The following is a 16,033-nucleotide window of genomic DNA, read 5'->3' as shown; positions in this document are numbered from 1 at the left end:
AAATCTGGAACTGGAAATTTGCTGTCATTGGTTTAACAGCTTAGCGACATCAAGGACACTGTATTCTGTACCCCATCCTCTCATGTAAACATCCTGCTGCATTTTCATGCCACGCACCTGTGTAGAAAGCTCCCGGCAGATTGCACTCTGATCTCATCACCACTCCTCACCCACTTCTATCTGAAAACACTTGTTGGAACAATTTTGTATGCCAATCAATCCTCTCAAATTTGCTTTAAAGTTAGTTTTTACATATTTTATGTCTCTACTATCATTTTAACACTATATTTGGAGAGAAATTTAGAAGTGTTTGAATCTGCCTTCTTTGAGAGTTTTATCTTATTGCCTTGAGTGAGTATTTTTATGTCTGTATTTGCCACTAGATTCTGAGTATGGAAGCAGAATCCATTTATCTGTTTTCTTTCAGTTCCCTAGTACCACGTACAGTTCTTGAATACTCAATTGTTGACAAATGTGAATGGATGAAAGAATTAAAGACTAAATGCTGACGAGGATTTGAAGTCCAAACACCAGATTTGGAGTACAGGATTTCTCCTTACCATCCGCACGAAGCAGTGAAATTTATTTCATATCTCAGATCTTCAGTTTCTCAAACTTTAAATTAAAAATAATACCCATTCTTTTACTTCATATTCTATCCTAAAGTAAAGCATGCCTTATGAATTACAAAATATTGGCAGTTATTATTTGACACATTTTTCTTTTGAGGATCATTATGTAGGATCTGACAAAAGGGCTACTTAATCCAACCAAATTTATTAATTTGTCAGTTCTGTCCAAGGAAACATTCACCAAATATTTATTGAATATTTACTGTGTACCAGGCACTGCTCTTGATACCAGAAATATAGCAGTGATCCCAAGATCAATTCTTGCTCACACAAAGCCGAATTTCTGGTGGGTGATACAAGGTGGGTGAATTAGTTTTCCTTTGGCTGCTGCAACAAATTTCCACAGACCTAAAACAACAAAAATTGATTATTTTACACTGTCAAAAGTCTGAAATTTTTCACAGGTTAAAGTCAAGATCTAGGCAGGGCTGTTTTCCTTCTGAATGCTCTGGAGGAGACTCTCTTTCCCTTCCTTTTCCAGCATAGAGAGGCTGCCTGAATTCCTTGGCTTAGGGCCCCTTCCTCAACCTCCAAAGCAGTAATATCAGCATAAGTTCTTCTCACACTGCTGTCTCTCTGGTTTGATACCGACTTCCCTACCTTCCTCTTTCATTTATGAGGACCCTTGTGATTACATTGCACCGTCCCCAATAATCCAGGAAAATCTACCTATATTAGAGTCAGCTGGTCAGCAACCTTAATTCCATCTGCAACCTTAATTCTCCTTTTCTGTGTAAGGTAACATATTCACAGATCCCAGAGATGAGAATGTGGGCATTACTGGGAGACTGTCATTCTGCCCACCAGCTCTGTCCCCTAGCTCATTGTACTCCTTTTGATGGAAACTAACAAATATCATTCTGTGTTTCTTTATGATAATGAAATGGTAAAAATATAGGCAACAAATTGAACTAAAGAATAGCACCACCTTACTCCTAAAACTCTGCTTTTGTTAGCCATTTTTGACCCAATTAAGCTTTGGTAACTTTACTGAATTGTTGCCAACATTTTCTTCCTTGAGTTTTCATAGTTATTTTCTATAGTGGGATCAGGCTGGGTTTGGCTGCTTTCCTCCTCTTTTTTTTTAAACACGTGCATGGTGAGGAGCCTGGGAATTCTTTCCCACTAACCATACAGATGGACTAGAAAGTAGTAAAAATATCATTTACTAGCATTGTAAATATTTTTTCAAAAACCTTTACATTCTCTTTTTATTTCTAAACTGAAATCTGTTTATTTTAGAAGAATTATATATATAAATGTTTGAGAAATATAAAAATCAAGTTTACTAAAATTCCTTCAGGCTTAAGTCAAGTAAAGTACATTTATTTCTACTACTAACCCAATAAAGTGATTATTATTCTTATTTCCTCTTAACATATGAGTAAACTGATGCTCAAAAAATTCAAGTAACTCAACATCTACTACTAGCAAGTGGTAGGTCAGGATCTGAATGAGGACCTGAGCAGCCCTTGGTACCAGTCCCTCCCACTTGTTAGGAAGCACGTTCACCTGCCTAAAATGGGTGGGCCTTTTCCATGGCATTGACAAAAAAAGACCACATGTTTAGAAAAAATACTGATTTAAGCAAATAATTTACAAGCCACACTAGACTCAAATTATATTTTTTAACTTTCTTTTTGATAATTTGATGATGATTAAGAGCATATAAAGAGAAGCGCTGGGAAGGCAGATACCGTACCACTCTATGATGCAATACATCTGTGCAAATAATGAGAACTGCAAAATGCTTTCAAAGAGTAAAACATTAGGAAAACGGCATAGACCCAGAAAACAGCAAAAGAAAGACAACACTGGAACCCTAAGCATTCAAGTGTAAGAATCTTTTTAACAAATGGCAGAGAGAATTCCAAACTCAGTAGATTTTGAATTTGATTGCTGGTTACAGAACAGAATCTGTGTTGCCAAGATTCATATAGTATAAACTTCTTTAGAAATGTTTTTTAAAACTCTCAAGTCTCAGTGGAGAAAACAAAGTCAGAGAATAATGGGACTGCTCAAGGAACCACAGATGCCCATGGGCTACAAGGCTCGATGGAAATGGAAGGATTTATTCATCACTACAAATGCAGTGGCACGTCACTGCAATGATAAGGATTTTGGAATAAGACAAACTCCACTCAAAAGCAGACAGGGGTTCTGTGTAATCTTGAGCAGGTTAGTGCCTCTCTCTCAATGTCAATGTCAATGTTCATGTAGCTAAAACAGGAATTAACCAAGATAAAATTTATAAAGTCTTCAGCACATGGTCTCTTATATACTAAATCTCAACATCTTAAGCCTATTTATTCATTTTGGACTGTACTTTGAACACTGGAGAACACAGTCCCTCTCGTAAGCAATGATCAGTCTTCAGGGATAAAAAAGAATTAACTAGGCAAAGCATTATGGTGCACAGTGATAAATGTTTTAATTGCCTAAGAATATGGAGCTATGGGGACACACACAAGAGTGTCACTCAGCCTCCCTGGGGTGTAAATAAAGATGTCTACAAAGGGCAATAACTCATCTTACATGTCAAGGATGAATAATAGTAATTTATGTGAGAAGTCTGGAAAGTATTGCAGACTAGAGAAACAGACTCAGAGTTAAGGCATACTGCAATAGCCCAGTAGAGCCTGTCTGCAGAGATGGAAGCTGGAGAATGAGAAATATACAGTCCAGAGAGAAAAGAGAAGGCCTGGTTAAAAAGTTCATCACCTGTCTTTCCCTCCTCTGTAAAGATCAAGCAAGATTAAGGAACAACCCACATCTCATCTACCTCTTTCATCCTTTTCTACATATACAGTTAGGAAAAGACAAGAATCAAAATGTTGATCAAGACATCAACCAATCAGAGCAGTAGCTGCATTGGTAACAGGAAGGGAATTGGGGGTAAGGGGTGAGATGAAGCAGTGGCTATTTTTCATTCAAATGGAAGTATACAACATTTAATAACTGGCATGTCCATGTCATGTGTACCATCCGAACTTCACTCCCGGATCAGGTTAAACAATTGGCAAATAAAGTTTTCATCATTTAAAGTAATTCTTACCCTGAACTTACTTTGTAGTAGATTAACATCCTCCTCTAACCTGTGTGTGTATATGTATATGTGTGTGTGCACACAAGCTCCATAACACCCTATATTCCAGCTATGAACATTTAGATTAAATGTTGAAACAAACCACATTATTTAATTTCATGGGATTAACTGATCAGAAGATTGGTGATTCTGGCACCATGAAGACTGTGTCATCAATCTAGAATGACACACAATTCAGAGATAATACCATTAGGATAAGAGTTTTCCAGTTTCAATCACTTTCACATTATGAAACGCAGTCCTCACAACAACACAGTGAGGTAGATAGAGCAGGAACTCAATCGTTTACGAATGCTCTGAAATTCAGTTTCCATCAGCTGCAATATCACCAGGAGCTGAAGAGACAAGTATTATCATGATCTATACTTAAAAAATGAGGAAATTGAGCCTTAGTAAGATAAAGTGTACTTCAATAACCTTAAAATATGTGCTACTCGTGAAATAAAAAAATACAAACAAATGTAGGCAAACATAGAATGTTATTATTAAACATATTTCACAAGTTAAATTAAAAAGTATTAAAAACATTAGACATAACTGCTTCCCAAATTATCTAAAGCATTCAAATGATAGAACTAGTTTCTTATCCTACAAGTTTTTATTTCAGTAGGCTATTTGGAATTACAGAAGATTAAAATTTGGTTTTGGACTCACTAATTGAAATGTGTCTACTTAGTTAAAACTTAAACTAGAATTTAAAACATATTTTGGCTGAACAGGAGGCAATGGCATTTTTTCCAAAAAGAAAAAAAATAGTGGAAAAACTAAAATGTTCACTCTTACCCAAAATTGCTCCCAAATATACTCCTGGTCTTTGTAAGAGTTATCACTATGTAATAGACTCATCTACTTTATACACAATTGTGATATTTTTTATATAGTACAGTCCATGGGACTCCAACATTTCACAAAATATGATGAAATATAAGCAAGCACAAATCTCTCGTTATTTAGAAAAACTTTCCTGTGCAGGGCGCTTAGTCAGGCTCTCTCAGACAGACCAGGTAGTTCTCTGTCATATGGAGTGGACAGTCTTGGGCAGGAAATAGAACCCATACAAATGGAAGAGTTTTTGTTTCAAATTACTAAGTGATTAAAATCAGGAAAAAGAATAACTGAAGTAATTAAAAAATGAGAAAGTTCAGAGAAGGTAAAGGCAATTTTTCCTCAGGGATGAGGGCAAGTTTCATTAGATGAGTTAGCACCTTGAAGAATGGAAGGCTGCATAATTATTCAAAGGAGCATCAACAACCATTATTTATTAAGTGTGATTCAAAGATGACTTTTTTCAAAGGCTTTTTCTAAGGGGTGCTTTAATTTTGACTTGAAGCTTGAAGAGAACAGACTCATTCATTATTTCATTTGTTCATTTACTCATTCAACAATTACTCATTGAGGATCATTGTGTGCTGTTCCTTGTTCTGTCTGCTCAGGATGGAAGTAAAGCCAGTGCAGAGAAGATCTCTGCCGTCTGCGAGCTTTTGTGCTCTTTGAAGAATCAAATTACAAAGAAGGAAATAAACATAATAAGATGGCAAATGCAAATCCATTTTCAACTTGAAAAGATAAAACAAATAAAATAGAGTGATGACATGATCAACAACAACGAGATAGAGGCAGAGAAGAGAAACGAGGGTGGTAGTCAGGAAAAGCCTCTGCAACAAGTGGAGGCAGTGACATGAAAATCTGAGGAAATATTTTTTCAGTCAAAAGACATGACAGCATGAAGACCTGAGCTAGGAAGAACGGTGTTTGAAAAATAGGACGAAGGTCAGTGTGGCTGGAGTGGAAGGAAGACGGGTGGAGGCGATAGGAGATGAAGTCTGAGAGATGGGGAGTAGCCACGTCAGGAAGGGCCTTATTGGAGTGAAAAAGGCTCTACATTTTATACCACAAATGCTGGAAAGCCCTTGGAGGATTTTAAAGAAGAAAGGAATGACGTGATGAGATTTATAATAAAAAAAATTCACTGTGTTTGCTGGGTGAAAATTGCATTGATAGGCGCAAGAATGAAAGCTTGGAGATGAGAATTGGGAATCACCCAAGAAAGATGTCATGGTGTCTTGTGCTGCTGTTATAAAGATGATGGGGATGGAGGAAGTGTCATATTGGCAAGATTCGATGGGAAGGAAAATGAGTCCAGAATGTTTCCTTCCCACCTATCACCACTGGGAAGACTGAAGAACTGAGCCATTTGCAATTGATAAAATTACAGTTCAAAATACAAGACATCCACTCCTTTACTCAATATTGGTAAAAATTTACTATTGAAGATTTTTCTTATTGCTCACCCCAAAGTCTGGATTGTAATTTTGGCATTGCTGGAAAACAGATATTACAACTCTCCTCCCTATATTTCTCCCTCTAAAGATTGACATTATTTCCCATGGAGTGTGGCACCAATCTGAAACGATGACATGTAAATTGAGTTTTAGATGTTCATGATGTAGGCACTAATCCGAATCATTCCACAGCAGGATCACAAATGGACCTTCTCTATAATTGTGTAATTTTTCTAAGTTTCCCTAAAAAATTAAACTAAGTTTATCAATATCATATCTGGAACTTCACTTGAACACGAGTTTGAGGACATCTCATGCTCTAATTTCTGACTTATTTTTCAAAAAAATAAAAATGTAGAATTTTTCTTGTGGTACTTTCTTAATAATATACCTTTTATTTTCTGCCTTTCCTCCCCCATCCCACTTTCTGTTTCTCTACTGGTAATTGCTTCACCGTCCATATAAACTCATTGCATAAAATTTCTAATCTCAGGGTTGGCTTCTGAGGGAATATAACTGAAAGCAATAGGTTATCAAATAATTTCTACTTTTACAACTCTGTAAGTGACAAAAACAAGAGCACATTAGTAGAAAATATGGCAATGGATATTCTGTTGTTAGTGTTAGTTTTCTTCCCTCTTTTTGGTGAGGAATATTGGCCCTGAGCTAACATCTGTGGCCAATCCTCCTCTTTTTGCTTGAGGAAGATTGTCACTCAGGTAACATTAGTGCCCGTCTTCCTCTATTTTATGTGGGATGCTGCCACAGCATGGCTTGACAAGTGGTGCCAGGTCCCCACCAGGGATCTGAACCTGTGAACCCTGGGCCACCGAAGCAGAGTGTGTGAACTTAACCACTACGCCACCGGGCTGGCCCCTCCTTCTTTTTCTTTTTCTATTTCATTTTGCAGTGCCAATAACCTATGCATTTATATTTGCCTCTAAATTCTAAATTCCAGAAAAAATAGGGGTACGTCTATATTGTCAGTATTGTATTGTTAGCACCATCACAGTGCCTGGATCGTACCTACTGCATACAAGACCAATGTGCTTGCTGAAAAGGGGAATTAATTGATGAATTAGAGTTCAACCCTCATTTGACTGTTATATAACTAAAAACAAACCTTTATTATATTATGCCATGAAACCTTTGGAGTTGAGTGTTATAGCAGCTAGCATTAATTGCACAAATATACCTAAGTTGAGTCAGACATTCAGTGCGTTGGCTCATAAATTTCTTGTATCACAGTGACATTTACTGCAATTGTCTGTTTACTTGCATGTTCCACACAGAGACTGAGCAACTTGAGAATAGCAGCAGGCTGTTCTTCTTCTGCCCTAATACCTTGCACGGTTCCTGGCATCTTCTAAGCTTGCAATAAGTGTCAGCATGTGTAAATCGAGATAAAGACCAGTTAATGATGCTGCCGTCTGCCCAGTTGTCACGAACAATATAGGAGTAAACTTCCCTCTTGCCAGCATTCCTACCTCTGTCCAGGGAATAGTAACTTCTACCACATGTGAAGTAATGAAGGAAGACTTCCACTCTTCTGTTTATTTCATGTCCCTTCATCCTCCAGGGAAGGGAGAGCGAGTTATCTGTTGGGTGAGTCACATTGGGGAGGAAGCTCGGCATGAGGGGAAACAAAATCTAGTTGTACCCACATATGTAAGACAATTTCTTTGTGCAGAATTTTCATTAATGAAATGTATATTTTTATATCATTTATCTTTTGTTAAATCGATTCCAATCTTTGAAACTTAGAGGGGATTTAAAGACTGTAAGTAACACTACCTGCAAAGTACAACCACAACATCATAAATGTACGCATTTGACAAGCACCATCATTGTAATTTTTCATATTCTAATAGCAAAGTGCTCATATTCCTTTTAAATCCGTTTTTCAATGTAGAAAAAATAATTTACAACAAATATGTGTGTATACATACATACATATACACACACATGTATATACACACACATATGTCTCCATATGTCTCTGTGTGTGTTTACATATATCTCCATACAGATGCATAGAATGTATGTATCTTTTCCCCCATAGGAGTAGAAGCACATGTTGACTTGTGTTTATTCATGTGTGTAACCATACCCTAAACATGCTAGAATTACTCTCCTGATCTAATACTGACATATTGGGCTAGAAAAGAGGGAGGTATTTAAAGCCTTCCAGGTAGTGTGTGTTTACTTCTAGCAGTTAGTAAAAGTATATATAACTCTATTTTAGTGGTATTTTAAATTTCAAAACACAATTTATAATATTTAAATTGTGCTATGTTAGTTTTTATTGGGCAGAGAAATTTGACATAAATGAACAAAGATGTATGATAAGATTGTGAATCAGTTCTCATATTCAAAACTTATTTCCTTAAAAATATAATTGTTTGGAACACATCAAAAATTAATTTAATCTGGAATGGAAACTAGTGTTGTAGAAAGAAGCCCATGAAAGCAAATCATGATTTTAATTTTATTCTTATTTTATACAGTTCTCTAATGTTGGATAAGACATAAGACATCACACTTCAGGGCCTTATTTTTCATGAAGTATAGAAAACTTACCCTAAGTTTTAACTTTTATCATGAAAGTTCATTAATAAATGTCTCTTTTTCTCTTTACTAACACTTTAGAGTACTTCCTATGGATGAAGGGAGGGGTCTTCTGTGCATTTTAGATACATAATCTCATTTAATTCTCACAACAGCTCCAAGAAGTGGGACAATATTTTCACATAATAAATACAAGCAAAGAAATTCAGGAAAGGGCATACCAGCTGAAGGGTCACACAGTTACCAAGTGACAGAATCTGGATACAAACTTAGGGCTTTCTGAGGACTAAGTTTGCTGTTACATTAACTCCCAAACTTAAACGAAATGTTTTCTAGCTTATGAATCTGAAAAAACTCAAGAAGAAAGATAGCCTATTGATGTTTATTTCCTCCATCAGCAAATGGAGATCAATATTTTTTTTTAGGAAGATTAGCCCTGAGCTAACTACTGCCCATCCCCCTCTTTTTGCTGAGGAAGACCAGCCCTGAGCTAACATCCATGCCCATCTTCCTCTACTTTATACGTGGGACGCCTACCACAGCATGGCTTTTTCCAAGCCGTGCCATGTCTGCACCCGGGATCTGAACCAGTGAACCCTGGGCTGCCGAAGCGGAAAGTGTGCCCTTAACCACTGAGCCACTGGGCTGGCCCTGAGATCAATATTTTTAAGTGAGTGGAAAGGATTTGGGGCGATGGGAGATTCAACTACATGAGTCCAATCCCAATGAAAGACATCTTCCTGTCCTCATTACTTCCTGTATTTAGCAATGTTAATAAAAGTCTAAGAAAACTCTTGACAAGTATTCCAGAGTACCTAAAACAAGACTTTCAGATATTCTGTGTTTTAGAAAAACGTAGAGGAAGTGAAGAATATTATAATGGAGGAGGGTGAGAAGCTCATAAAAAAAAATGTGTGAGAAAAAGTTGGAGACACTAATTGCTATTTAGTCTGGAGCGGAGCATAGTAAAGGGACATGTTTTCTGTATTTGAGTCTTAGAAGGGTGGGAAGGCAAGACAAAGCCTAGGAAATGAGTGGGACTTTCAAGGTTGGGTTCAACACACGGCAATTGCAGAAATGGTAAGGAAGGGTTTCCTAATGAGTAAAGTGACCTGAAGATGAGATGAGCTTCCACCTGCCAGGGGAATAAACTGTCAAGAGAGGAGAGCTGACCACTTGGAAAGGTGGTGTGGTGGAGAGTCACTCATTAACCGAGTGTTCAGGGTGACCATCCTTCCCAGCTGAGAACTTATAACAGTTATAAGTAGATCTTCTTTCTGCTTAAAGTTTAGGCACTTAGTTTTCCTTTGGAATCTCTGTTAATGACTTTTCTTTTTCTGACTGCCTCAAAATCTAGGGAGCGACTGACAGTATCCTCATTGCTTTGGTGACTGAGAAACATGTTATGGTTCCAAACGAGGCCTATCCATTGACTGCTGAGAAAATCTAGGACAATCCATTTGTTCAATGGTATTTACTACTTATTGCCAATCCAAACAGTAACCACCCCCCTAAGGAAAAACTTCTTCCAGGCTAAATTAGGGAAAGAATCTCTGCCTCAGACCTTTGACAGACCCCCTTCAGTTTCAGCAACCGTTCCACCACAAGAAACCTCAACATCCTATAGGACATCTTCTCTTTTGCCTTCTGTTTCTAGGTCACAGTGCAACCTTTTCACTTTCAGTCAGACAAATTAAGAAATTTGTGAACAAAATGGAGTGTAAAATTGTACCAATGAAAGAAGAATTAATGAAATCAGAATAAAGACATTCTCTTTTGTATTTATTTAAGGGTTATCCAGCACCCACTATATAACTAAATATAATGCACTCTGGGAGGTGTATGTGTATAGGAGACATAAACACAAATTCAATCCTGACCTTGGGAAACTGTAACCTCTGGCACGAAATATCAGGCCTAGTGGGCCACGTAAGGTACCTACAGAGATGATTATAACATATAGCAGAGAATGTGATGAAATGACAAATGAAGGATCTAAATATATTGCTATGGGATTTCTGAACAGATAACCATTAATTCTGGCTTAAAGGGCAAGGATGGGGAAAGCAGCGCTAAAGATAAGGTTTAGACACATGGAGATGAGGAAAAGAGGGCAAAGAATTACAATGCACAGGAAAAGACTTAGGACAGACTCTAGGAAATCAGGGAAGGGTCAGTCAATCATTCAGGCTGGAACGTTAGGGAAACGTAACAGAGCCATGACTTGACGCTGTAAAGCGTCTGGGGACTGGATAAAGGGAGGCCTCGGATACACTTACTGGGAAAATAATTGGGAGTCGACTTGCTTTGGAGGATTAGCCTCAGCGTTCTCTGCAGGAAGAATGGGAGGCCTGAGAGGAGCCAGGAGCCTTACTGGGAGAGCATCGCTGCCGTCCCCCCTGAGATTCTGTTACAACTCTGCGCCGGCCAAGCCTCTACCTTTTACTATTACCTTCTCATTTTCACTTTTCATTAATTTCCCTAAGCAGGAAAACCAGACTGAAGACAAAGTATAGTATCTGAAATCGATGTCAAATGCTACTGGAGGAAAAAAAAAGGCCCACTGAGGCTACGACACTGAATGACAGGTGTTGTTTGACCTCCACGGGTTACTAAATTGTGTTTGTGAAGCATCCTATTCTGAACGTAACCAGGCACTCTCCTAAAAGAGTGGCCTCTTTTCCCTCTAATTTTAGTCCCCATTTTCGACCTCTGTTATTATGTTGCTGCAACTTTTAAAAGGCATATTTCACAGCCAGAATCTTTAGAAGGTCACTTCCTGTGTGCTCTCTGTCCTTCCAGAGAGTGACACCCAGACAAAAGTCTTCTCCCAGCACCCCCTGGGCTGAGGTTGGGTGACACCGGCTGTGCTGCAAACGTGTTTCCTATGACAGTTATGCATTCAGAACACCTGTCAGGGCCACTCAGCAAGGCTAGGAGAAAGGCTTCCTGATATATTTGTGGTCATTCATCATGTAGACAGCCACGCTGAGCCGTGGGAGCAGAGGCGTTTCTAGAACTAAAGAAATATCGTAAAAACCGTTGCCCTTAGTTCGGATGTCTCAGGTTTTTGCATGCATTATTTTAAGTAAACAATTTCATTTAAACATATTCTAGTCTTGATAGTACTCCTCTAGGGCAATGTCGAAAAATCTAAATCTCAAATCAAGTGTGAAATGTTGCACAATTTTTCATTACCAAGCCCCGCAAAAAGAGTAGATTCAATCGAATGAAATAAGAGACTTACGGCTTGGTATATTAGGCACATCTGTTGTCAGGAAGAATGACATCTAGAGATGCTGGCACAATCTCCCAATTAATGTGGTTGATGTTTGCTTGGGGTAAAGCCAACGCAATTCACAGCAAAATGTGCTGTCAGCTGAAAGGTAACTGCATTGAATGAGCCTTGGGGGTTTGTTGTGTTTGCCTGCTTCGCTTTTTTCATTTCCTGCCAGCACCATTATCCCACACTTTATTTTCCAAGTGGCTCTTTGTTAATCTGTAAAGGCTGCAACAGGTATATTAAAATAGTCATCCTTTGCTGACCTGGACTTTAATGAATACTGGCAGCTGTGTGTTTTTGTTAAAGGATGGTATGTCTCAGACAGCAGGTGCCTAAATCTCTTTAATGAATATCTCGGAAATAAAAGTTTTAAATGCTATTGTTGCTGTTCCCTTTTATTGCTCATGGCACCTGTCTTCCCCTGTGTGCATCTTGCTTTGTGGATGTTATTGTGTTTGCCTTCACAGTATGGTGTGCATTTGTTTTATTATTTTATTATTATCCTGGATTTACAAATGTCAAAACAGATATGCTGGCATTTTCTGACTTCTTCAATGTCACAAAATGGAACTGAAGCTGTGGCTCTTTCTTGGACTTTTTAGGTCACCTGTGCATTAAAGTAGGAGGAGGAGGGTGTGAGGCAGAGGCGGGGTGAGAAGAGGGAGATGGCTATGGCTTTTACTTCCTACCATAATGCCTATTTTTATAGGCTCATTTAATTTTATTTGTCAGGTCTGTGTATGGGAAAATTTAGGGCTTTAAGCTTCCAAATCTTGTACATGATCACAAAGAGTGAATTAAAAGGCAGAGCCAGCATTTGAACAAAGCTGACTCCTAAGACTACGCCCATTGCATTCTGGAGGTAAGTTTGTCCTTATCCACCACAGCTTATTTGTCCATATCTGTCAGAGGGACTTCACAGCAACAGTGACTGTTGCTTGGATCTCTGGGCTTTCTCTGTTTAGAGAAGTAGAGATAAATCCCAGTGAGGCAACAGTGCCCGGGGACGGAAGGAACATGAGCTTTGCATTTGGACTGATATGGTGAAGCGTCATGAGAGGCCTGCCTCTTCTTCCCAATAGGTACAGAATCTTAAGTACTTAATTTCAAGCACTTAATTCTTATCCACCCCAGTTTCGCCATCTGAAAATAGATATAAGCCCACCTACTTTGAGGAATTGATACAATAATTAAAGATAATGTAATTTTATAGTATATATACATGTTCAATAAATAGTAACTAACATTATTTTACATACTTCAGACATATTCATGGGTCAAAGAGGGAATGTCACAATAGAGTCTTATCTTTTCAGCCCATGTTGAAACACAGTAATGGAGACTCCAACATATTCGTGGGAAAATATGTATCACATGATTGGTTTCAGAAGCCATCTATATTGTTACTGTATTTTCTATTCTCAGTTTCCTCTCTTTTTGCAATCTAATATTAATGAAACTAGATTCTGAATTAAAATGATACATGTAAGATTTAATTATGCAATTAAATACCTTTTAAATGGCACTATGTTATAAAAACTGAAACCAGTGAGAATCCTCCCAAATATGAAGCAATCAGTAGCCACTAAATTTTATCTATTATAAGGGAAAGGTGATAGCAGAGCGATTAGAAATCAAAATTCCCTTAAAAAGTTCAATAACAATTAACTACCTCATTCCCAATTGAAAATAAGCAATTAATCACTAAAATTTGGTGAAGAGAGAGATATATTTATATGTAAAAGCTCTACCTGTAGGAAGATCACCATTTCCACCTGAAGGAGGTCTGGCCTAAGAACATGAATGTGCTTGCATACAGGACATTTCATGGAGCTGACTTGCGGCTGAGCTTGCTTGCAAACAGGATGTTCTGCCCAGTCCTCTTATGGCCCTTCCGGGGAGAACATTGCCTGCAAACAGGAGTGTTCTCAGATCCTGGAATTCAGCCTAGGGATGGGAAACAAACACAGCATTGTAAGCACGTGAGCGCGCTTGCGTAGAAGCATGTATGCTGAGTCACCGCCTTTGGCTAGTTGCCGGCTTTGTCTAGGGGGGAAATAAAAATAAACAGACTGTGGAAGGCGGGGCTTTTTTTCTCCACTATCGACACCGGTGTCTGTCTCCTTCTTTTGGGCCCCAACTTTCTTCATTTCGTCAGCAACGTCCACCACAGTGAGGATGGTGAGGCAGAGCATGCAAACACCTTTGACTTCCAAGAAACTTACGTTCTGCCAGCTTTTCACACCTTCACTTATTATTTGAAAGAAGTAAGATGATTCTACCACAAAACTTCACTATAAAATTTTCCCATTTCACAATGGAAAACGATGTCAAGTACATTGAATTGGAGGGTAAGTTTTTACACGTGAAAGTCAAAACAGAAAACAGAACAATTTTGTCTGCACATAAACCAAACTACGATATCCTATAGATCGAAAGCATGACCAAAATACCAAAATGCTGGAAAGTATTCAGTATTGTTTAACTCAGACTAGTTCAGCTGTGGATGTTACTGCTGTCATTTAATGCCCCGAATTTGTGTTTGAATTAAAAATGTTCAATTTATGATCAAATGGACTGCAAAGGCCTTTTTACAATATCCATTATAAGCCAAATTAAAATTTTTTGAGGCAATATGTACAGCTAAAACTAAGTGAATAAGAGAGAAATTCTCTGTCATCTACCATTTCTCAGTGACCTAATGTCTTTAAAAGTGAGCTTCAGTTGTTTACTTAGAGTGGTTGAAGGAAAGAAGAAGATTTTTAAAATAAGGTAACCTAAGCAAGAGCTTAAGAAATTAGTTTTCTGAATTCTTTGGGTTTATCCTAAGCATTCAGCAGTTTACATAATGCTTACTACAGTCTGCACCAGCATAAACTAAGATATTTGGCATCCAAATCAGGAATTTGAATAGCGAGCATATAAATTACAGATGATAGAATCATTGAGCCATGGAACTTGAGAGATTCTCTCTTCAATTGAGGGAGGAGGAAATTCAAGGTGTTAGAATTTCAAAGAGCGTTTGAGTACATCATCTCACTGATCCTCACAGCAGCTTTGCCAGGTAGGGGCTTAGATAGTAGTGGCTTTACATAGTAGCTTAAATAGTAGTTTAGACATCATTTTACAAGTGAAAGAAGCAACACACAGATACTATCTCCTGGTTGGTCACTAGAGGCAACAAGCAACCTGAGGGACTATTGAGGTCACTGTGAGCTTGAAGACAGACACAAAAAATTCAGAAGCATCTGTAGTGACAAACAGTGATTGGAAATCACCAAAAATCTACAGGACAATTCCAGAAGGAATCTTAGAGATGTCCAATGGCTGTGGCATTGTGAGCCCTAGGGTTTCAGGAGGGACCATTTATCTACTCAAGGTGAGGGAGCAGAATGAAATGAATGGGCTGATGGTCAAGTTAATAATGAGTGTCCAAGTCAATCTCAAGAACTGAGGGAGGTGAGCAGAGCATACTCTCCACCAGCAAGAGGAAGAACCTAAATAATGGGACTGTTTGTTACCGAAAGGGAGCAATATTTGCCACCCCAATATATGCCTCTTTGGTATGACAAGAGATTTTCACATATTGAGGTCTGTGGGTAACTCTTCTGGTTCAAAACTGATTCAGCTTGAACTAAAGAAGCCTGACTTATGGTCTATTAAACATACATTGTATGTCTGCTTTAACCATTAAGGTAGAGTGCCTTAAACATTATCTCAAAATAAAAGCATTCACTCTCTTAAGATAAGAATGCCTTCTCCCCTTCCTATGACGCCAGTACCCCCTATTGGTAATGCTCTCTCGGTAATGCCCATATTGTATTAGTACTCCCAAGGATAAGGTCTCTTTCCTGGATGTCAGGGTCATGTTGACCCAATAATTTACAACTGAATACCTCTTTGAAACTTTGATGAATACTTATCCTGGGCATGTTTAATGTATGTTCTTTGTTCTAAAAATATATAAGACTGTACTGAAAACCATGCTTCTCTGGAATACTTTCTTCCTTTGTGGAGACTGCCTTCCCAGTCACCTTGTCTCTCTCATCTATAGGTTGGTTATTGGCTATTTTTCCCCAACAGGTATAAGGGTTATCTTTAAGAAACAGCAGACATGAGAGAAGCTCTGAAAACGGAGTCGATGTTATTTTTTTGTAAGGGA

General features: G+C 38.2%; 1 long non-coding RNA gene across 4 annotated transcripts in view; it reads right to left on the bottom strand.

Annotated features, from left to right (window-relative positions):
* LOC124251749 (uncharacterized) overlaps positions 1 to 13,891 on the bottom strand; it is a 21,114-nt gene extending 7,223 nt beyond the window's left edge. For 2 of the 4 annotated variants that reach the window (XR_006891849.1, XR_006891851.1), the window contains exons 1-2: positions 13,623 to 13,891; positions 836 to 980 (exon numbers count right to left, since the gene is read on the bottom strand). This is a non-coding gene — a long non-coding RNA (uncharacterized LOC124251749). Of the gene's footprint in view, positions 1 to 758; positions 981 to 13,622 lie in introns of those variants that run through there. The other 2 variants (XR_006891850.1, XR_006891848.1) reach the window with 2 other exon arrangements.
* Between the last annotated feature and the right edge of the window lie 2,142 nt (positions 13,892 to 16,033).

Source organism: Equus quagga, chromosome 14 (genome assembly GCF_021613505.1).
Source record: "Equus quagga isolate Etosha38 chromosome 14, UCLA_HA_Equagga_1.0, whole genome shotgun sequence".
NCBI lineage: Eukaryota > Metazoa > Chordata > Mammalia > Perissodactyla > Equidae > Equus > Equus quagga.
Note: the sequence above shows the minus strand (reverse complement) of the source record. Positions and strands in the feature narration are given on the sequence as shown.